This window comes from Symphalangus syndactylus, chromosome 14 (assembly GCF_028878055.3).
Source record: "Symphalangus syndactylus isolate Jambi chromosome 14, NHGRI_mSymSyn1-v2.1_pri, whole genome shotgun sequence".
In the NCBI taxonomy this organism is placed as follows: Eukaryota; Metazoa; Chordata; class Mammalia; order Primates; family Hylobatidae; genus Symphalangus; species Symphalangus syndactylus.
The window spans coordinates 38,271,880-38,294,048 of NC_072436.2; the positions used below are offsets into that span (position 1 = coordinate 38,271,880).

General features: G+C 42.9%; 1 non-coding gene and 1 pseudogene across 1 annotated transcript; both read right to left on the minus strand.

The window, feature by feature from the left end:
• Window positions 1-1,905: 1,905 nt before the first annotated feature.
• Window positions 1,906-2,898, minus strand: LOC129462741 (large ribosomal subunit protein mL45-like; annotated as a pseudogene).
• An 18,958-nt stretch (window positions 2,899-21,856) lies between these two features.
• On the minus strand, window positions 21,857-21,960 carry LOC129463274 (U6 spliceosomal RNA). The gene has a single exon (XR_008651079.1). It is a non-coding gene; the product is annotated as a U6 spliceosomal RNA (small nuclear RNA).
• Window positions 21,961-22,169: the final 209 nt, after the last annotated feature.

Consider the following 22,169-nt stretch of genomic DNA (forward strand, 5'->3'; position numbering starts at 1 on the left):
TGGATAAAGAAAATATGGTAGATATATCTACCATGGAATACTACTCAGCCATAAAAAAGGAATGAAATAATGGCATTTGCAGCAAACTGGATGGAATTGGAGACTATTATTCTAAGTGAAGTAACTCAGAAATGGAACACCAACCATTATATGTTCTCACTCATAATTGAGAGCTAAGCTATGAAGACACAAAGGCATAAGAATGATACAATGGACTTTGGGGACTTGGGGAAAAGGGTGGGCGGGGGGTGAAGGATAAAACACTACACATTTGGGTACAGTGGGTGCACCACAATCTCAGAAATCACTGCTAAAGAACTTATTCATGTAACCAAACACCACCTGTTCCCCAAAAACCTATTTAAATACAAAATAAATTAAAACAAACAAGTTAAAGCATGTAGAATTACCATAGAACTCAGAAATTCCACTTTGGGTATATACCCAAAATAATTGAAAATAGGAACTCAGATATTTGTACACCCAGGTTAATAGCAGCATTATTATTATTATTATTATTATTATTATTATTATTATTATTCTTTTTTTTTTTTTTGAGATGAAGTCTTGCTCTTGTCCCCCAGGCTGGAGTGCAGTGGTGCGATCTCGGCTCACTGCAACCTCCGCCTCCCGCATCCAGGTGATTCTCCTGCCTCAGCCTCCGGAGTAGCTGAGATTACAGGCGCCTGCCACCACGCCTGGCTAATTTTTGTATTTTTAGTAGAGACAGGGTTTCACCATGTTGGCCAGGCTGGTCTTGAACTCCTGACCTCTGGTGATCGGCCTGCCTCGGCCTCCCAAAGTGCTGGGATTACAGGTGTGAGCCACCTCGCCTGGCCAATAGCAGTATTATTTACAATAGCCAAAAGGTAGTTACAACCTAAATGTCCGTCAACAAATGAATGGATAAACAAATGTGGTATATACATAAAATGGAATATAATTCAGCCTTAAAAAGGAAGAAAATTTTGAAACATAATACAACAGGGATGAAACTTAAAAGTGAAATAAGCCAGACACAAAAGGACAAACATTGTATGATTCCACTTACATGGAAAACCTAGAATAGTCCAATTCATAGAGACAGGAAGTAGAATAGTGGTTATCAAGGGGGAAATGAGGAGTTACTGCTTAATGAGTACAGACTTCCAGTTTGGCATAATGAAAGAGTTCTGGAAATAGATGGTGGTGAAGGTTACCCAACAATGTGGATGTACTCAATGCCACTGAATTGTATACTTAAAAATGGTTAAATTGGGCCAGGCTTGGTGACTCACACCTGTAATCCCAGCACTTTGGAAGGCTGAGGTGGGCGGATCACCTGAGGTCAGGAGTTCGAGACCAGCCTAGTCAAAATGGTGAAACCCCTGTCTCTAATAAAAATACAAAAATTAGCTGGGCGTGGTGATGCACATCTATCATCCCATCTACTCGGGAGGCTGAAGCAGGAGAATCGCTTGAACCCAGGAGGCAGAGGTTGCAGTGAGCTGAGATGGTGCCACTGCACTTCAGCCTGGACAACAGAGCGAGACTCCATCTCAAAAAAAAAAAAAAGTTAAATTGTGAGTTTTATGTTCTGTTCTGCCCCACCCCACCCCCACCCCCACACACTCGGAGAGTGTTTTATTTCAAACTCTGATCCCTGCCCTGTGATTACAAAGAGAATACTCCTGGTTATCTCCTGCAGTCCCTGCTGTGGGAAAAACTGGTATCCGACATTCTCTGAAACATACTGCCTTTCATCTAGACTCAGAAGCTAGACATACAATTTTAAAAAGAAGAAGAGGATCCATGGCCGTGTTATACCCACCACCTGCCTAGGACCAGCCATCAGCCATGGTTGTTGACGGTGAGACGGCTGAAAAGACCCAAGCAGGATGGGAGAGAAAAAAGATATTTCTTTCTATAGCATGAAGGAGATAAAAGACTTTCAAGCTTCCAGAAGCCTCATCACTCAGGCTTCATCCCAGAAGTTATTCTTGCCATCAGGCTAGCTGAGGCTTCTGGGCCTCTCCTTGTGCCTCTTCATATTCTTCCCCAGGTTTCAGCTGAGGGCCAGGGATCATAACTGTCTTAAGGATGGTGCTTAGCGGGTGCCCATGGGGGAACGATCTTGCCAAGCATTCTCCAGCTTCCACAGGGGTTTGTCAGGTGCTTTTCAAATACAACATACTCCAGGACATTCTTGGGTACATCTTCCTGTCCATACATCAACCGGCCAAACCAGTCACAGATGGCCAGAGTCTGCTGGGTGTGCCTATGGTGACCTAGCCGTATATGTTGCCCTGGTTCGTCAGACTTGAACAGCGAACCTGAACCACATGGTAGGGCTCTAAAGATTCCACGAAGCTCCAGCGGATGGTCTTATATTTGATGTCTCAGATCATGTCTGGAAAACAGTGTTCAGTTACCAAGGTATGCAGTCAGTCATGCGTGAGTTGTTTAGACAAAGGTGAGCTTCAGTAAATACATCCTTAGCTTTTTCAGGGAAGTCCTTTGTTTTAAAATTGTCATGATACTCTTTTATCTTCTGGATTGACAATTGTATGCCACATTCTTCTTCATTTGTTCAGTTCTCTGTTTCAGTCCTTCCTTTGAAAGAGATGGCATGTGAGCATCACCCTCAGGAGGAACATAGGCATCAAAGATACCAGCCGTACAAGCCAGATGTATGGGACGATCCAGATGTTCTGGAGGAATAACCAGTCCTGCTTTCCAGGCATGTTCCATAAACTCCTTTTGTGTTTTGTATTTAGGTTGATAAATAGGAGGTGTGAAACATTTTTTAGTTCTTACTGGAACTATAGCTGCAGACTGAGTCACCAGAACTGGCTGCCGAGATCACCAGCCCAAAACCCTTAATAAAAGAGACAACCCCTGAGATATGGGGGTTGCCATTTTGTTCACGCAAAGGCTGCCAGGAAGGTTTTTTTGTTGGTTTTTGTTTTTTTAGACAGAGTCTCGCTCTGTTGCCCAGGCTGCAGTGCAGTGGCACAATCTCGGCTCACTGCAATCTCCACCTCCAGGGTTTATGCCATTCTCCTGCCTCAGCCTCCCGAGTAGCTGGGACTAGAGGCACCTGCCACCACTCCCAGCTAATTTTTTTTGTATTTTTAGTACAGACGGGTTTCGCCATGTTGGTCAGGCTGGCCTCAAACTCATGATCTCAGATAATCCACCCACCTTGGCGTCCAAAAGTGCTGGGATGACAGGCATGAGACACCATGCCCGGCCAATGTTCTGTATATTTTATCACAATTTTTAAAAAGGAATGAAGGGCCAGGCATGGTGGTTCACACTTGTAATCCTAACACTTTGGGAGGCTGAGGTGGAAGGATCACTTGAGCCCAGGAGTTTGCAGCCAGGCTGGGAAACATAGGGAGAACCTGTTTCTAAAAAAAAAAAAAAAAAAAAAATTAATTAGCTGAGTGTGGTGGCACATGCTCCTGGTCCCAGCTACTTGGGAGGCTGAGGTGGGAGGATCACTTGAGCCCAGGAGATGGAGGCTGCAATGAGCTGTGATCATGCCACTGCACTCCAGCCTGGGCTACAAAGTGAGACCCTGTCTCAAAGAAGAAAAAAAAAAAAAGGAAGAATTTATACATGCTACAATGCAGATGAACCTCTAAAACACGCTAAATGAAGGAAGCCAGACACAAAAGGTCACATATTACATGATTCCATTTATATGAAATATCCAGAATAGGCAAACCCATAAAGTCAGACATCAGATTAGTGGTTTACCAGGGCCTGAGCAGAAGGGAAGATAGAGAGTGACTGCTAATGGGAATGAAATCTCCTTTGCGGGTAATTAAAATATTTTGGAACTAGATAGAGGTGGTGGTTGTATGACATTATGAATATACTAAATTGCCACTGAATCATACACTTTAAAATGGTTAATATTATATTATGTGAATTTTACATTATGTGAATTTTACCTCAAGTTAAAAAAAAACTTACCTGATGCTACACATTAGTTGGGATTGAAAAAGAAAAATAAATAAATACTTGAGAATAAAGACAAAACATGGAGACTCTGTAACGACTAAAGAAATTGAATGAGGGGCCGGGCGCGGTGGCTCAAGCCTGTAATCCCAGCACTTTGGGAGACCGAGGTGGGCAGATCACGAGGTCAGGAGATCGAGACCATCCGGGCTAACACACTGAAACCCCATCTCTACTAAAAATACAAAAAAATTAGCCAGGCGTGGTGGCATGTGCCTGTAGTCCCAGCTACTTGGGAGGCTGAGGCAGGAGAATGGTGTGAACCCGGGATGCGGAGCTTGCAGTGAGCCGAAATTGCGCCACTGCACTCCAGCCTGAGTGACAGAGCCAGACTCCATCTCAAAACAAAAAAAAAAGAAAGAAAGAAACTATTTGAGAATCTTTCCACAAAGAATACACTAAACCCAAGTGGATTTACAAGTGAATTCTTCCAAATGTTCCAATACCCAAATGTGTAGTTGAGTGGAAATGTCAGAAAAAGTTTTAATGGCTGGAAAGCAGAGTGTGGGATGGGGTGGTGCTTGGTGAAAGGTGGGCTGGAGAAAATGGGCAAAAGCCAATCATGATAAAAGTCTATCATGGGGTTTGGACTATCTTAAGGGGCCTTGGGAAGATTTTGATGGGTCTGAGCAGGAGAGTGAAATACTACCTTTGAACCTCTGCCTTACATGGTGGGTTTGACTGTAAACAGTGCTCTCAATAACCATTATGAGTATAACTTTTAAATTTTTAGAATTTATTTTAAAAATATCCTTGGCCAGGCGCAGTGGCTCACGCCCATAATCCCAGCACTTTGGGAGGCTGAGACAGGCAGATCATCTGAGGTTGGGAGTTTGAGACCAGCATGACCAACATGGAGAAACCCGTCTCTACTAAAAATACAATATTAGCTGGGCGTGATGGCACATGCCTGTAATCCCAGCTACTCGAGAGGCTGAGGCAGGAGAATCTCTTGAACCCGGGAGGCAGAGGTTACGGTGAGCCGAGATGGTGCCATTGCACTCCAGTCTGGGCAACAAGAGCGAAACTACGCCTCAAAAAACAAAACAAAAAAATCCTTGCACAGGGGCCATGCTAATATTCTTGGCATCATTCTAATTTTACTATATGTGCTGCTGAAGCAGATACTATATAACTTTTATAAGCTTTATTAACCAATGCCTTTTGTTTGCTCTTTTCATTTTTTCTTCTATTCTTTTTTTATGTATTTTTAAATATTCTTTCTAGAGACAGGGTCTTGCTTTATCACCCAGGCTGGAGTGCAGTGGTGTGATCTCTGCTCACAGCAACCTCTGCCTCCTGGTTCAAGCGATTCTTGGCTCACTACAGCCTTAAACCTTTAGGTTCAAGTGATCTTACCACCTTAGCCTCCCAAGTAGGTGAGACTGCAGGCACGCACCACCATGCCTGGCCAATTTTTTTGTATATTTTGTAGAGAGGGGGCTTCCACCATGTTGCCCAGGCTGGTCTCAAACTCCTGGGCTCAAACAATCCACCCACCTTGGCCTCCCAAAGTGCCGGGATTATAGGCATGAGCCATTACACCTGGCCTGTTCCATTCCTTTAAATGCAATCTAAGATATAATGACCAGAAGTTTTAAAAATGAGTTTTAGTTTATTAAGATTAATTCATCCTTTTAAACTGTTGACATGCTTATTAATTCTGTCCTAACCATGATTTTATTTTATTATTTTTTTTGAGACAGAGTCTCTCTCTGTTGCCCAGGCTGGAGTGCAGTGGCACAATATTGGCTCACTGCAACCTCTGCCTCCCAAGGTTCAAGCTCCCGCCTCAGCCTTCTGAGCAGCTGGGACTACAGGCACATGCCACCACCCCTGGCTAATTTTTGTATTTTTAGCAGAGACAGGATTTTACCATGTTAGTCTTGAACTCCTGACCTCAAGTGATACAGCTGCCTTGGTCTCCCAAAGCGCTGTGATTACAGGCGTGAGCCACTGCACCCGGACTTTAACCATGATTTTTAAGCATAACTTGGTTTTTTTTGTATCTTTTTTCTAACTTTTTATTTCTGTGTTTTTAATATTTATGTATTTATTTAGAGACAGGGTCTCACTTTGTAACCCAGGCTGGCATGATCATAGCCCACTGCAGCCTTGAACTCCCAGGCCGATATGATCCTCTTGCCTCAGTCTCTGGAGTAGCTAGGACCACAGGCACAGACTGTCACAGCTGGCTGATTTTTTTTTTTTTTTTAATTTTTAGTATAGATGAGGGCTCGCTATATTGCCCAGGCTAGTCTCAAACTCCTGAGCTCAAGTGATCCTCCCGCCTTTGCCTCCGAAAGTGTTGGGATTACATGTGTGAGCCACCACGCCTGACCTCTAACTTTTTATTTTGGAAAATTATAAATATGCTCAGTTGGAAGGAATGGTGTGATGAAATCTCATGTATACAACATCCAGCTTCAACAAATTTCAAGTAATGGACAGTCTCTTTCATCTATACTGTCACCTACTTCTTTACTCTCATTATTTTGAAATAAAACCTAGACATTGTATCCGTTTATCTGTAAATATTTTATTATTAAACATAATCATGTTCCATTATAAAATGAGTTTACCAAACTTCAATTCTCAGGTGTCTGTTATATATGTTTGTATATCATGCTCATTGAAGATATTCCAAAATTATCTTTAAAAATAAAATGTGGGCTGGGCACAGTAGCTCACACTTTTAATACCAGCACTTTGGGAAGCCTAGGTGGAGGATCACTTGAAGCCAGGAGTTCAAGACTGGCCTGGACAACATAGCAATATGTCATCTCTATTTTCTTTTTAAGGTAATTAATTAATTAAAATAAAATAAAACGTGGCATGTATATTTGGAACTTTGTTCACAGATGTCAGGAAAAATTATAAAATGCACCATTACCCATTTGAAAATAGCTTTTAACCTGGTTTCATCAACAAGGTGTCTCTAAGAGAAAGAGTAACAGATATAATTAAAAATTATTTGTTAACTTTGTAAAAGCCTTTTTGATATATTTCTCAGGAACTGAGAGAGGGAATAACACTAATAACTTGGTAACACATTATTTTCTTCATTGAATGGTTTCTATTTCTTTGATTTTTTTTTTTTTTTTTTGCTTTTCATATGTTGATTTGCTTTCATCCTCACAACCCACTCAAGGGCTACTGAGAATCCCACTCCATCATGTTTCAGCATTGTATAATTGGTACGGTTGTCTCCCTGAGTTCTATCCCCTCCAACAAAGAGGTAGTATCCAAAATTGCCACCTGTCTGGTCGAAGCCATGATGACCTCAAGCCTTCATTTTATAATAAACTTCTTTTTTTTTTTTTTTTTTTGACACAGAGTCTCGCTCTGTCACACAGGCTGGAGTACAGTGGCATGGTCATAGCTCACTACAGCCTCAACCTCCAGGGCTCAAGTGACCCTCCCACCTCAGCCCTCAGAGTAGTTGGGACTACAGGTGCGTGCACCACATCAAGCTAATTTTTAAACTTTTTCATAGAGACAGGATCTCACCATGTTGCTCAGGCTGGTCTGGAACTCCTGGGCTCAAGGGATCCTCCCATCTTGGCCACCCAAAGTCCTGGGATGACAGGCATAAGCCATAGGTCTGCTCAATAAAAGACTTTCAAGCAAAATTATATTAGGATAAGATTCTGGGAGAAAAAAAGAAATATAAAATTTCCAATTTTACAAAAGTGTTTATGTATTTGTCAGTGGCTGATAAATACAAAAGTCATTGTGGAATTTAGATTACATTGGATAAATACAAATTGGGGAAACAATCATATTTTAAAATTATGCATGTATGCATATGTGTTTATGTATTCAAAATCACATTTTTCAAACTAAACAAACTAAAAAATTGTAATGTCTATTATATGAAATAGTATATAATTTTAAAAAATTCTATCACAGGGTACATGAACCAAAAATGTTGGAAGCCATTCCTCTAGATGGCCTATCTTCAGGAAAGGATAGAATCTCAGGAACTCCTCTCCCCTAACATCTACCTTGAAATATTTACTGATTTTTAAAATTCTTCTTTTTCAAGATTTCCTACCACAATGAGCCACTTGATCCACCCCATCAACCTTAGGCCCTCTTTCCTTTCTGGTTCAACAGTGGACCCGTCCCTGCCTCCATCTCTCCTACCCTTCCCCAAACTCCCTTCCAATCATCCTAAAGCCCAAGACCCTCTCAGCCTGGTTGGAGCTCTGAGCTGCCTGTAAACATGAAAGGATTTATACCTCCATGACTAAAATGAACTTTTACTGCCATCATCTAAGCCACTTAATTGAAAAGTATATTTGTCCCTTGGTATCCAAGAGGGACTGGCTCCAGGAACTCCCTCAAATACCAAAATCTGTGGATGCTCAAGTCCCTTATATAAAATGGCATAGTATTTTGCATATAACCTACACACATCCTCCTGTATACTCTAAATCATCTTTAGATTATTTATATTACCTAATGCAATGTAAATGCTATGTAAACCATTGTTGTACTGTATTGTTTAGGGAATAATGACAGGAAAAAAGTCTGTGCATGTTCAGTACAGACTTTTTTTCTTTTTTTGAGACAGATCTGGCTCTATCGCCCAGGCTGGAGTGCAGTGGTGCAATCTCAGCTCACTGCAACCTCCACATCCCAGGCTCAAGCCATCCTCCCACCTCAGCCTCCTGAGTAGCTGGTAGCTGGGACTACAGGTGCACACTACCACGCCCAGCTAATTTTTGTATTTTTTTGTAGAGATGGGTTTTGTCATGTTACCCAGGCTGGTCTTCAACTCTCGTGAGCTCAAGCGGTCCTCTCGACTCCGTCCCCCAAAGTGCTGCGGTTACATGCGTGAGCCACCACACACGGACAGACGCAATTTTTTTCTCCAATTTTGTTTTTCTTTTTTCTTTCTCCAGTGTTAGTGTTGATCCAAATATTTCCAATCTGCAGTTGGTTGAATCCACCAATGCAGAACCCACGGAAACAGAGATCTGACTGTATTGGACCTTGAATCATTCAGGTTATATCCAGAACAGTCCATGTAGCCTCCTGTACTTTTGTCTATGAGTGACCTAAGGCTGAAGGCTGACTTTGACCTCCAGGTGAGTGCCTGAAGGCACTAGGTATCACAGCCCTTCAGGGCCACTCTTGTTTAATACCTCTCAATGGTGCCAAATACTGCGGACAACAGAATGCAATCTCCCAATTTCCCTCCTTGACTGGGCCAACCTTATCTTACTAAACTCACTTAAGGTCACTTTCCTCTTCTCCTTTCTCACTAAACTCAGTCACCCCACTGTCCTTCAGCCTCTGGTACAGGTCTAGCTCTCTTGTGTCCCTCTCCTCTACCTTCACCTTCAAGGTCCTTTAGCCTAAAGTGTTTTCCAGACTCCTTCAGTGATTGGCTGCCTCTTTCTCTTTGGGTTTGTTGCAATTTGACAGTAACTGTCAAGATGTAAGGTATCTACCTATGAGCCCATATGAAGAAATATTCATATAGTAGCCCATAACATTAAAAGGATGATTATTGCAACATTTTTTATTTTTATTTTTTACACAGAGTCTGGCGTGTCACCCAGGCTGGAGTGCAGTGGTGCAGTCATAGCTCACTGCAGCCTTGAACTCTTGAACTCTTGAACTCAAGAGATCCTTCCACCTTAGCCTCCCTGGGAGTTGGAACTATAGGCATGCCACCACTTCTCACTAATTTTTTATTCATTTTTATTTTTTATAGAGATGGGTCTAAGTATGTCTAAGTATGTTGCCCAGGCTGATCTTGAACACCTGGACTCAAGAAATCCTCCTGCCTTGGCTTCCCAAAGCACTGGGATCACAGACATCAGTCACCACACCCAGCTCAGCATTTTTTTGTTTGTTTGTTTGAGACAGGGTCTTGCTCTGTTGCACAGGCTGAAGTGCAGTGACACAATCATGACTCGTTGCAGCCTTGATTTCCCCAGGCTCAAGCAATCCTCCCACCTCAGCCTCCTGTGTAGCTGGGACTACAGGCATGTGCCACCACGCTGAGCTAATTTTTAAATTTTTTTGTAGAGATGAGGGGTGTCACCGTGTTGCTCAGGCTGATCTTGGACTCCTGGGCTCAAGCGATTCTCCTGCCTTGGCCTCCCAAAGTGCTGGGATTACAGGTGAAAGCCACCATACCGGCCTTTTTTTTTTCTTTTTTTAATAGATAAGGGGTTTCACTATGGTGCCCAGGCTTGTCTTGAATTCCTAGGCTCAAGCAGTCCTCCTACCTCTACCTACCAAAGTGCTGAGATTATAGGCATGAGCCACCACGCCCAGCCTGGTCATTTTTTAAGAGAAAAAAATTGTTAAGAATTTAAATACCCTTCAAGAAAGGAATGGTAAAATGGTGTACATATGCAGCCATCAAAAAGAGTGAAGTAGATCAGTAAGTCCTGGCATGGGTAGAGGTCCACGGTACTGAATATTGCATGTAAAAGAAGAAAATCACAGCACATATAGAATGTGTAGTCCCATTCATGTAAATACCACAAAGCCACCAGCCTGTGTGGATATAGAAAAAGTTCCAGAAAGCCTCACACCAAGCAGGAGTGGAAGAACAGGAGAAAGAACATTTTTCTTTTCCTCTACTTATTTCTATTTTGTGTGAGCACTTTACAGTAACTGTGTGTTTATGTACTAATATAAATTTGAGGTAAATTTGAAGGCAAGGAGCTATCTGCGAATTGGTGTCATGCTAGGGAAATATAACCTTCCAAAGAGATACCAAAAGTTTAAAGCAACCTCCCTGGCACCTGCCTTGAGCTGAGCAAGTAAGATGTGACCCATTGCCTTCGTGCTGGAATTGTCAGTTAGATGCTTATTGTCCATGGCTAGGCACGGTGGCTTATGCCTGTAAACCCAGCACCTTTGGAGGCTGAGGCGGATGGATCACTTGAGGCCAGGAGTTTGAGACCAGCCTGGTCAACATGGTGAGGCCTCATCTCTACTAAAAATACAAAAAATTAGCTGGGCGTGGTGGTGGGCACCTGTAATCCCAGCTACTCGGGAGGCTGAAGGAGGCTGAGGCAGGAGAATTGCTTGAGCCCGGGAGGCAAAGGTTGCAGTGAGCTGGGGATCGTGCCACTGCACTCCAGCCTGGGTGACAGAGCAAGACTTTGTCTCAAAAAAAAACAAAACAAAACAAAAAAAAACACTTATCTTCCAGAACAGGATCACATCTTTTGACATAAAGCTGTTGGGTAGATGGCACAGGCAGGGCCACCATGTGCATGGATGTCATCACGGTTAGTGTGTTAGGCCATTCTTGCACTGTTACAAGGAAATACCTGAGGCTAGGTAATTTGTAATGAAAAGAAGTTTAATTGGCTCATGGTCTGCAGGCAGTACAAGAAGCCTGGTGCCAGCATTCATTTCTGGTGAGGGCCTTAGGAAGCTTACTTCTCGCAGTATTATGTTGGTGCAAAAGTAATTGCTGTTTTTGCCATTACTTTTAATGACAAGTAAAAGTATTACTTTTTTACCAACCTAATAAGTACTTACTGGCTGAAGGTGAAGTGGGGAGTGAGTGTCTCACACGGTAACAGCAGGAGCAAGTGGTGGAGGGGGAAGCTCTGCACACTTTTAAACAACCAGGTCTCAAGAGAACTCACTATCTCTAGGACAGCACCAAAGGGATGGCACTAAACCATTCATGACAAATCGTCCCCATGGTCCAGTCACCTCCCACCAGGCCCCACCTCCAATTTTGGGGATTACAATTCAACATGAGGTTTAGCAAGGACATCATCCAGATCCTACAGTTAAAAATGGTTCATTTCTTCTTGCCGGGGTTCCCAGCCAAGGCAAAGCTTGTTTTTCTTCCCTGGGGCAAAAAAGGGAAATGGGGAGAGTGGCAGGGGCTGGGAGATGAGAAAATAGAAGTGGAAGAATAAATGAATCAGGAGAATAAAAAAGAAAGGAGAAGAACAAAGGGGAGCAGATGGGAGAAGAGAGAAGGGAATGGGATGGGGCAGGCAAGAGCAGAGGAGAGGAGAAGAAGGTGGAGAGGAAATGTGAAGGGAAAGGAAGGAAAAGGAAAGGAGGAAATATGAGGGGAGGGGAGAGGAATTCTTATCACTCGAATTTTAGGTCGAAGAGGAGCACTTGAGAAAGGATGGAAAGAAAGAAGGGAAGACAAAAAGGAAAAGAGAAAAAGAATGAAAACTCAACCTGATGGTGACTATTATTTTAATTTCTAAGCCAAGTAGGAGGAGAAGATAAATATACACGATAGGTTGTTTCTGAACAGCTGATATTTGGGAATGCTTTGTTTTCCGACCACTGCCAGTCTAAATAAACCAAGGTGTCTATTGCTGCATAACAAATTAACCCAAAACTTAGTAGCTTAAAACAACAAACATGTATTATCTCACACAGTTTGTAAGAGTCAGGAATCCAAGGGTTGCTTAGCTGGGTAATTCTGGCTTAGAGTTTCTCATGAGGCTGAAGTCAAGATACAGCCAGGGCTGCAGTCATCTGAAGGCTTGACTGGGGCTGGAGAATCAGATGCTTCATCTACACTGACTACAGGCCTCAGCTCCTTGCCAACTGGGCCTCTCCATAGGACCGCTTGAGTATCCTCATGACATGGCAGCAAGCTTCCCCCAGAAGGAGTGATCCAAGATAGCAAGGTAGAAGTCACAATGTCTTTTATGACTTAGCCTTGGAAGTCACAGACCATCACTTCTACCCTATTCAGTTGACCATACCCACCTTTTATACAGTGTGGAGGGGAACTACAGAACAACATGAATATCAGAATCTGGGGATCATTCAAGGCCATCTTGGAGGCTGGTAATCACACAAGGCAGAAGAAAAAATTCTTTATTTTGAGACAGAGTCTCACTGCTCACTGTCACCTAGGCTGGAGTACAGTGGCACAATCACGGTGGCTGACTGCAGCCTCAACCTCCTGGGCTCAAGTGATCTCCCCACCTCAGCCTCCCAGATAATTTGGACTATAGACGCTCACCACCATGCCTAGCTAATTTTATTTTATTTTAGTAGAAACAAAATCTCGCTATGTTGCCCAGGCTGGTCTCAAACTCTTGGGCTCAAGCAATCCTTCCACCTCAGCCCCGCAAAGTGCTGGGATTACAAACACCTCACCTGGTCTAACAGATAAATTTCTGATGAGAAGTCTCTTCTCTAGCTGTTTACAGTGACTCAAGAATTAGTCTTGTCAAATATCTCTGGGATGCTTATCACTCAGCAGTTTCTCTTCTAGCTGTATTCTCTGAAGATATGTGTACCAATGGACAAGAATATCCCTAAAAGCATTGTTCTTGGACAAAAAATATTTGATAGCCCAAACACCATTCAGCAATTAACCACATAAGTTGTGCTATATTTATATGACATAATACTCCAACTATAAACCCACTATCATGATTAACCAACTATGACCATATGCAACAACCTAGATGAATCTCACAATGTTGAACAAAAGAAGCCAGACCAATATATACTTTCTTAGTTCCCAGTTAGATAAAGCTTAAAACACTCAAATCTAAACTAAAATGTTCAGGGCTGTCTTCTTAGGTGATAAAACTATAAATACAACAATGAACTTATCAGCATAAAACTCAGGGGAGTGACTTCTTTTTTGGAGTGATGGAAGGTGTTACAATCAGGAAGGGGCAGGATGAAGCTTCTGACAAAGTTTTATTTCTTTGTCTGAGTGCTGATTACAAGTGTTTCCTTTTAAATAATACCTTAAGCCATAGATTTACGTGTTGGGCACTTTTCTGTATATGTATCGTTTCACAATAAAAGGACTTTAAAAAAATATCTTAATGCTCCAAGATCCTGTCTTAGAAAACAATCAACAATGATGATAATAGTAATCAGCCTATAATGTGCATGTAGGCCCCATCCCTCTGCAGTGTGGGTGATGGGGATTTGCAGCGAGTAGGGAGAAGCTTGTACCCTCAAATCAGTGACACGCAGTGAACCCTGACCCCTGGTGCCCATGGCTGCAGAGCCTCACGTTTGGACTCTGGGAACTGAATCCCTATTGTGGTGACCTCTGAGCTTCTCCTTCCAGAAACCTTGGTCCTGGAGGAATTTCAGTCTGGTTCTGCCATCATGGGTCTCCCCCATCACCCGTCCTTCTTTGCCTGCTCCCTCCCACCCCTTCCAATCCTAGCTTTTCTGAATTTCTTTTGTTAAGCTGACAGAAGCCATAATTGAGCCTCCTGACAAGAGCTGGACTGTGCTTTTCTCTCTCTTTTCCTTTTTTGCAATCTACAATGAGCCTTCCAAGTTCATTACCGCAGATGGTCCTGGTCAGGACCCAGGGCCCGATGGCAGAAGCTTATTATCCAGCCTCGGGGACAGTGAGAACTGGCTGGCAGCCGCAGTCATTTTGAAGCAGTCATGTCCAATTAGAAGAAACATTAGGCACTTTCCTTCTGGAGCCCCATTAACAAATTAGTCGTACCACAAACTGAGAGAGACTGGATGGGACCAAATACCTTTTGACCACTGGATAATTTGATAATTTGGAGAAGAAACAGTGCAGAACACTGCTGTGTGTGTGTATGTGTGTGTGTGTGTGTCTGTGTGTATGTGTGTGTCTGTGTGTATGTGTTGGAGGTATGAGATAGCAGGTAGTTTGGGAGGAGGATTTGACCCCATATGCCTGTGCCACCCAGGAATGAAATATTTCTAATACTAAGCTATGCCTGTTACTGGATTAAAATGGTCAGGGATTTGGCAAGAATGGCTGTCTTTTTTTGTGGTCAGTGTCTCATCCATGCTGCACTTGCTGGATAGTAGAAGCTGGCACTGTGTCCTTATGAATTTTTGTTAAGCTTTAGTTCCAGGAAGTTTGTGGGAAGAGGGTTGGGGAATCCAATGCCCCATGAACCTGCTGTGATAAAATAATCTTAATTCACTATTTTAAAATTATGTTGGGTTTTTAAAATATTGGTTGTAAATGGCTTGCTCAGGAAAAGTACTAATTAGACCTCTGAGATTTTTTTAAATTCCAAAGTCTGAACCACAAATAAGTTTTTGTTGCTAAGGAAACCACTGCATTCAAATTACCATTGCAAATTTAAATTGCCATTTTAGGTTCATTTGCAATAGAGCAAAAGATTAGAGCAACTCCTCTAAAAGGGAGAGAGAGAAAGGAATATGAAGTAAAGAGGAAAGGATGTTACTGGTGAGAACACAATTCCTATTTTTGATGGATAGCTGAAGAACTAAGAAAATCTAGAAGCAGAAGACTGCAGAGAAGGCATGACAGGTTATCAATCCTGAAGTCTCCCATTAGAAAGATTCTTAGAGATTTTCTGCCAACTCCTATTCAGCACAGGAGTGTTCTTTTTATTTACTATAGATCTTACATATATAAACAAATAATAAGAGAATCTTATAAACAACTTCATGCCAATATGTTCAAAAACCTAGATAAAATGGATGGGTTCCTTTAAAAACATAATTTATCTTATCTGTCATAAGATTAGAATTAAAAGAATACAAATTATAAAAAGTAAAAGAAAAAAGTAACGTATCAAAACTAACCCAAGGAGAAACTTTAAAATCCAAATAGCTTCATATCTGTTAAATATGTTGAATTGTTATTATTATTTTTTGAGACAAAGTCTCGCTTTGCCACCCAGGCTTGAGTGAGTGCAGTGGCATGATCTTGGCTCACTGCAGCCTCTGCCTCCCAGGTTCAAGTGATTCTCCTGCCTCAACCTCCCAAGTAGCTGGGATTACAGGCGCCTGCTACCACACCCGGCTAATTTTTGTATGATTAGTAGAGATGGAGTTTCACCATGTTGGCCAGGCTGGTTTCGAACTCCTGACCTCAGAAGATCCACCCGCCTCAGCCTCCTAAAGTGCTGGGATTACAGGCATGAGCCACTGGGCCTGGCCAAGGAAGTTATTTCTTTTTTTTTTTTTTTTTTTTTTTTTGAGACGGAGTCTCGCTCTGTCACCCAGGCTGGAGTGCAGTGGCGCGATCTCGGCTCACTACAAGCTCCGCCTCCCGGGTTCATGCCATTCTCCTGCCTCAGCCTCTCCGAGTAGCTGGGACTACAGGCGCCCGCCACCACACCCAGCTCATTTTTTTTTGTATTTTTAGTAGAGACGGGGTTTCACTGTGGTCTCGATCTCCTGACCTTGTGATCCGCCCGCCTCGGCCTCCCAAAGTGCTGGGATTACAAGCGTGAGCCACCGCGCCCGGCCCCAAGGAAGTTATTTCTAAAAAGCAGTGCTGCAACTGTGTATCTTTTAAGGAAAAAAATTTAATCCCAACCCAATCTCACTCCACATGTAAAATTAATTTGAAATTAATCACAGACAAAACATAAAAACCAAAACCGGAAAGCTTCCAGAAACAAAACACAACAAAAAGCAATCTTGAAGTTATCAAAGATTTCTTGAACGGGCACAAAAAATGTTAAAGAAGAAATAAATAAGTTTGACTTTATAGATACTTCTATTCTCCAGAGATACTAAAAGGGCAAGCCACAGACTGGGAGAAAATATTCACAACGTGCATATGTGGCAAATGTCTTTAATCCCAATAAGAAATAGTTCAGGCTGGGCGCGTGGCCCACGTCTGTAATTCCAGCACTTTGGGAGGCTGAGGCGGGAAGATCACCTGAGGTCAGGATTTTGAGACCAGCCTGACCAACATGGTGAAACTCTGTCTCTACTAAAAATACAAAAATTAGCCGGGTGTGGTGGTGGGCATCTGTAATCCCAGGTACTTGGGAGGCTGAGGCAGGTGAGTTGCTTAAACCTGGGAGGCAGAGGTTGCAGTGAGCAAAGACCGCGCCATTACACTCCAGCCTGGGTGACAAGAGCAAAACTCTGTCGCAAAAATAAATAAGTAAATTAATTCATAATAATAATTCTTACAAATTAATAATAAGAAAACCAACCTTTTTTTTTTTTGAAATGAGGTCTTGCTATGTTGCCCAGGCTGTTTTGGAACTCCTGAGCTCAAGTGATCTGCTCACCTTGCAAGTGATCAGCTCAGGCTGCAGTGCAGTAGCTGTATGTAGCCTCGACCTCCAGGGCTCAAGGGATCCTCCCACCTCAGCCTCCCAAGTAGCAGTGGAGGCCAGAGGATCACTTGAGCTTGTGCGGAAATTATATGTGTGATTTCCACGCATATAATCCCTTTAATATTCCCAACCATTCCGTGAGGTATCTGCTTGTATTCTCATCCTGGAGACAAAGAAAGTGAGATTCAAAAAGGTTCAGAGAATGTCTCAATAATCCCTCCCAAAGTGCTGGGATTACAGGCGTGTGCCACCGTGCCCAGCCCCCAACCCAATTTTTAAATGGTCAAAATTTTGACCAGAAACCACTAAAAAAGATATGCAAATGGCCCATAAACACGTGAAGTTATGTTTAACATCATGAGTCATCAAGGAAATGCATATGAAAACCACAATAATGGCTAAGTGTTAAAAGACTGATAATTACAAGAGTTGACAAGGATGTGGAACAATGAGAACTTCATACACAGATCATGGGAGGGTAAAATGGTACAACCACCTTTGAACACCGATTGTAAGTTTCATATAAAAATGACACGGCTGGGTGCTGTGGCTCACACCTGGAATCCCAGGACTTTGGGAGACCAAGGTGGGTGGATCACGAGGTCAAGAGTTCAAGACCAGCCTGGCCAAAATGGTGAAACCCTGTCTCTACTAAAAATACAAAAATTAGCCGGGAATGGTAGCAGGCGCCTGTAATCCCAGCTACTCAGGAGGCTGAGGCAGAAAATTGCTCAAAGAGAATTGCTCGAACCTGGGAGGTAGAGGTTGCAGTAGGCTGAGATTGCACTACTGCACTCCAGCCTGGGCAACAGAGAGAGATTCCGTCTCAAAAAAAAAAAAAAAAAAAAAAAGACCAAAACACCTGTATTATGATCCAGCAAATTCCACTTCTAGGTAGCAGCAGATGTCCACAAAAGCACTTCCATATAAATGTTTATATGATAGTAGCTGCCATGTTCTGAATGTGGCCCTCCAAAATTCATGTATTGGAAACTTATTTTATTTTATTATTATTTTTTAAAGACAGGGTCTCGCTTTGTTGCCCAGGCTGGAGTGCAGTGGTGTGATCATGGCTCAGTGTAGCCTTCACCTCTGGGGCTCAAGTAATCTTCCTGCCTCAGGCTCCTGAGTAGCTGAGACCACAAGTGCACACCACTATGCCTGGCTAGTTGTTTAATTTTTGTAAAGATAGGTTCTCACTATATTGCCTGGGCTGGTCTTGAGCTCCTGGGCTTAAGCCATCCTCCCGCCTAGGCCCCCCAAAGTGCTGGGGTTACAGGCATAAGCCACCATGCCTGGCCATGTTTTGGAAACTTAATCCCCAATGCAACAGTGTTGAGAGGTAGAGCCTTTGGGGAGGTGATTAGATCAGGAGAGCTCTGCTTTCATGAGTAGATTAATGCTGTTATAAATGGGCTTGATGGAGGAAATTGGACCCGTTTTCTTCTTTCCACTTTCCACCATGTGAGGACACAGTGTTCCTCTCCTCTGAAAGATGCAGTGTTCAAGGCTCCATCTTGGAAGCAGAGAGCAGCTCTCACCAGATGCCGATGCCTTGATCATGGACTTTCCAGCCTCCAGAACCCTGAGAAATAAACTTCTGTTCTTTATAAGTTACCAAGTCTAGCATTCTAATATTACAGCAGCAAAAACAGACTAAAACGGTAGATTTATTCATTAATAGCCGAAAACTGGAAATCAATCAAATGTCCATCAGTGGGGGGCTAAAGAATCTGACGTACATGTACACAGTAGAATATTACTCAGCAAGAAAAAAAAACAATGAATTATTGATACATGCAATAACACAGATGAATCTCACAATTATCATGCTGAGTGAAAGAAGCCAGACAAAAAGACTACACTGTGTATTTCATTTATATAAAGTTCTATAGCAAGCAAAACTGATCTGTGGTGACAGAAATAAGATCTGCCATGAGCTGGGTGAGCAGTCACCACAAAGGGGCAGGAGGGAGCTCTGTGAGGTGAAGAAAGTGTTGTACATCTTGACCAGGTGGTGGGTAAATGGCTTTATATGTACCAAAACATAGCCAACTGACTACCAAAACGGGTCCCTGTCCTGTACATAACTAAACCTCAATCAAGGTTTTTTTTGTTTGGTTGGTTGGTTGTTTTTTGTTTGTTTGTTTGTTTTGAGACGGAGTCTTGCTCTGTTGCCCAGGCTGGAGTGCAATGGCGTGATATCGGCTCCCTGCAACCTCTGCCTCCTGGGTTCAAGCAATTGTCCTGCCTCAGCCTCCCAAGTAGCCGGGATTACAGGCATGTGCCACCACACCTAGCTGATTTTTGTATTTTTTAGTAGAGACAGGGTGTCACCATGTTGGTCAGGCTGGTCTCGAACTCCTGACCTCAGATGAGCCACCTGCCTCGGCCTCCCAAAGTGCTGGGATTACAGGCGTGAGCCACTGCACCTGGCCTTCAAGTTTTATTTATTAATTTTTACATGGGTGGGACCAGATTAGAAAGAGGTGTGAAGATTGAAAGAGGAGCTTGTGTTGTATCCTGCAGCCAATAAGAAACCACTATAGTTGCTTACCAGAGAGTGATAGGATGAAATTAATCAGAATCATTTAAATTCACCAAATAGCTGTTGGGGCAAGGCATTGTGCGAGATAGTGCAGCAATTCTGATGGAAATAATACAAATAAAAGTCATTTATTCTTGTTACATTTTACCTGTTCCACAACCAATGCACTTCCAAGTACACTGAGTAGACTGGACATCACCCCCAAACAACCTGCTAAGGTAGAGGAGGAAGGTTTCTAGATCCCTTTTATATAGGAGATAACTGATGCTCAGATTGGCAAGTGAGGAAGTAAGGACTAGACATTCAGATACAAATTCAGCTCTTTTGTAATGTACACTTACACAGAGTTTAACAACCTACAAATGATTTTCACACATATAATCCCTTTAATATTCCCAACCACCCCACGAGGTATCTGTTTGTATCCTCATCCTGGGGACAAAGAAAGTGAGATGCAAAAAAGTTCAGAGAATTTCTCAAGAACCCAGAGCTAGTCAAGTTCAGAGGCTAGTACTGGGACCTGGTTTTTGTGATTCCACATCTAACCTGGCACCACCTCACGGTGTCTCTGAGTCCTCGTTCTACGGATTGGAACTTTGTCAGGTCCAGAGCCACAGCTTCTGTGTGAGCCATCCCTGCTGAAGCTCCTCACAGCCCACTCAGACCTGGGGATAGCCATTGTGGCCACACTCAGATCCCTTGACTCCTTCCACTCTTTTTTTTTTTTTTTAAATTAAGAGACAGAGTCTTGCTCTGTCACCCAGGCTGGTGGAACCTCCGCCTCCCGGGTTCAAGTGATTCTCCTGCCTCAGCCTCCAGAGTAGCTGGAACTACAGGCACCCGCCACCACGCCTGACTAATTTTTTTGTACTTTTAGTAGAGACAGGGTTTCACCATGTTGGCCAGGATGGTCTCGATCTCCTGACCTCGTGATCTGCCCACCTCGGCCTCCCAAAGTGCTGGGATTACAGGTGTGAACCACCACACCCGGCGAACTCCTTCCACTCTTTTCTTTTTTGAGACAGGGTCTCACTCTGTTGCTCAGGCTGGAAGGCAGTAGCTGCAGCCTCGACCTCCAGGGCTCAAGGGATCTTCCCACCTCAGCTTCACAAGTAGCTGGGACCACAAACACATACCACAATGCCCAGCTAATTTTGTTTTTGCTTTTGTTTTTTTGTAGAGAGGGATACTCAATATGTTGACAGGCTGGTCTTGACTTCTAAGCTCAAGTGATCCATCTGCCTCGGCCTCTCAAAGTGCTGGAATTACAGACATGAGCCACAGTACCCCGCCAACTCCTTTCACTCTTAAAACTGTCAAAAACAGACCGGGCGCGGTGGCTTATGCCTGTAATCCCAGCACTTTGGGAGGCTGAGGCGGGTGGATCACGAGGTCAGGAGATGGAGACCATCCTGGCTAACATGGTGAAACCCTGTCTCTACTAAAAATACAAAAAATTAGCCGGGCGTGGTGGTGGGCACCTGTAGTCTCAGCTACTCAGGAGGCTGAGACAGGAGAATGGCGTGAACCCAGGAAGGTGGAGCTTGCAGTGAGCTGAGATGGCACCACTGCACTCCAGCCTGGGCGACAGAGCATGACTCCATCTCAAAAAAAAAAAAAAAAAAAAACCTGTCAAAAGCAAAAAAAAGTAAATATGAGCAGTGATGGATATGCTAATTAGCTTGATTATGGTGATCATTTCACAATGTATACATACATAAAAACATCACATCGTACACCTAAAATATATACAATATTTATTTTTCAATTATGCCTCAATAAAGCTGAAAAAAATCATTTAATATGAAAGGACTTTTCTGACCGGGCATGGTGGCTCATGCCTGTAATTCCAGGACTTTGGGAGGCTGAGGCAGATGGATCCCCTGAGCCCAGGAGTTTGAGACCAGTCTGGGCAACATGGCAAAACTACGTCTCTACAAAAAAATACAAAAATTACCTGGACATTGTGGCTTGAGTCTGTAGTCCCAGCTACTCAGGAGGCCGAGGTGAGAGTATCTTCTAAGCCCAGGAGGTCAAGGCTGCATTGAGCTGAGATCATGCCACTGCACTCAAGCCTGGGTGACAGAGCGAGACCCTGTCTCAAAAGAAAGAGAGAGAGAGAGAGGGAGGGAGGGATGGAGGGAAAGAAAAGAAAAAGAAAGGACTTTTCCTTTCTGGCTTAGGCTAGGTTTTATTCATCTCAATTTCCCCTTCTGTCTCTCTCTCATTACCCCAAATCTTTATTTATTTATTTATTTTAATGGAACACTCCAGGAATTTGCATGTCATCCTGGTGCAGAGGCCATGCTAATTTTCTCTGTATTGTTCTAATTTGCAGTATATGTGCTGTGGAAGCAAGCCTAAATCTTCATTGGTTTTTTAAAAATTATTGTAAAAGTATACATTCTTATTGTAGAAACAAAACCAAACCAAAGAAATATAAACATTTATGACTTAGATTTGAGGGGAGTGGTAAATGCCTCTAATTTCATAGGGAGTCATTTACAATGGAAACAAATTACATGACACTTCTGTAAAAAGTGTTGTTGTTGTTGAAAAAGTGACAC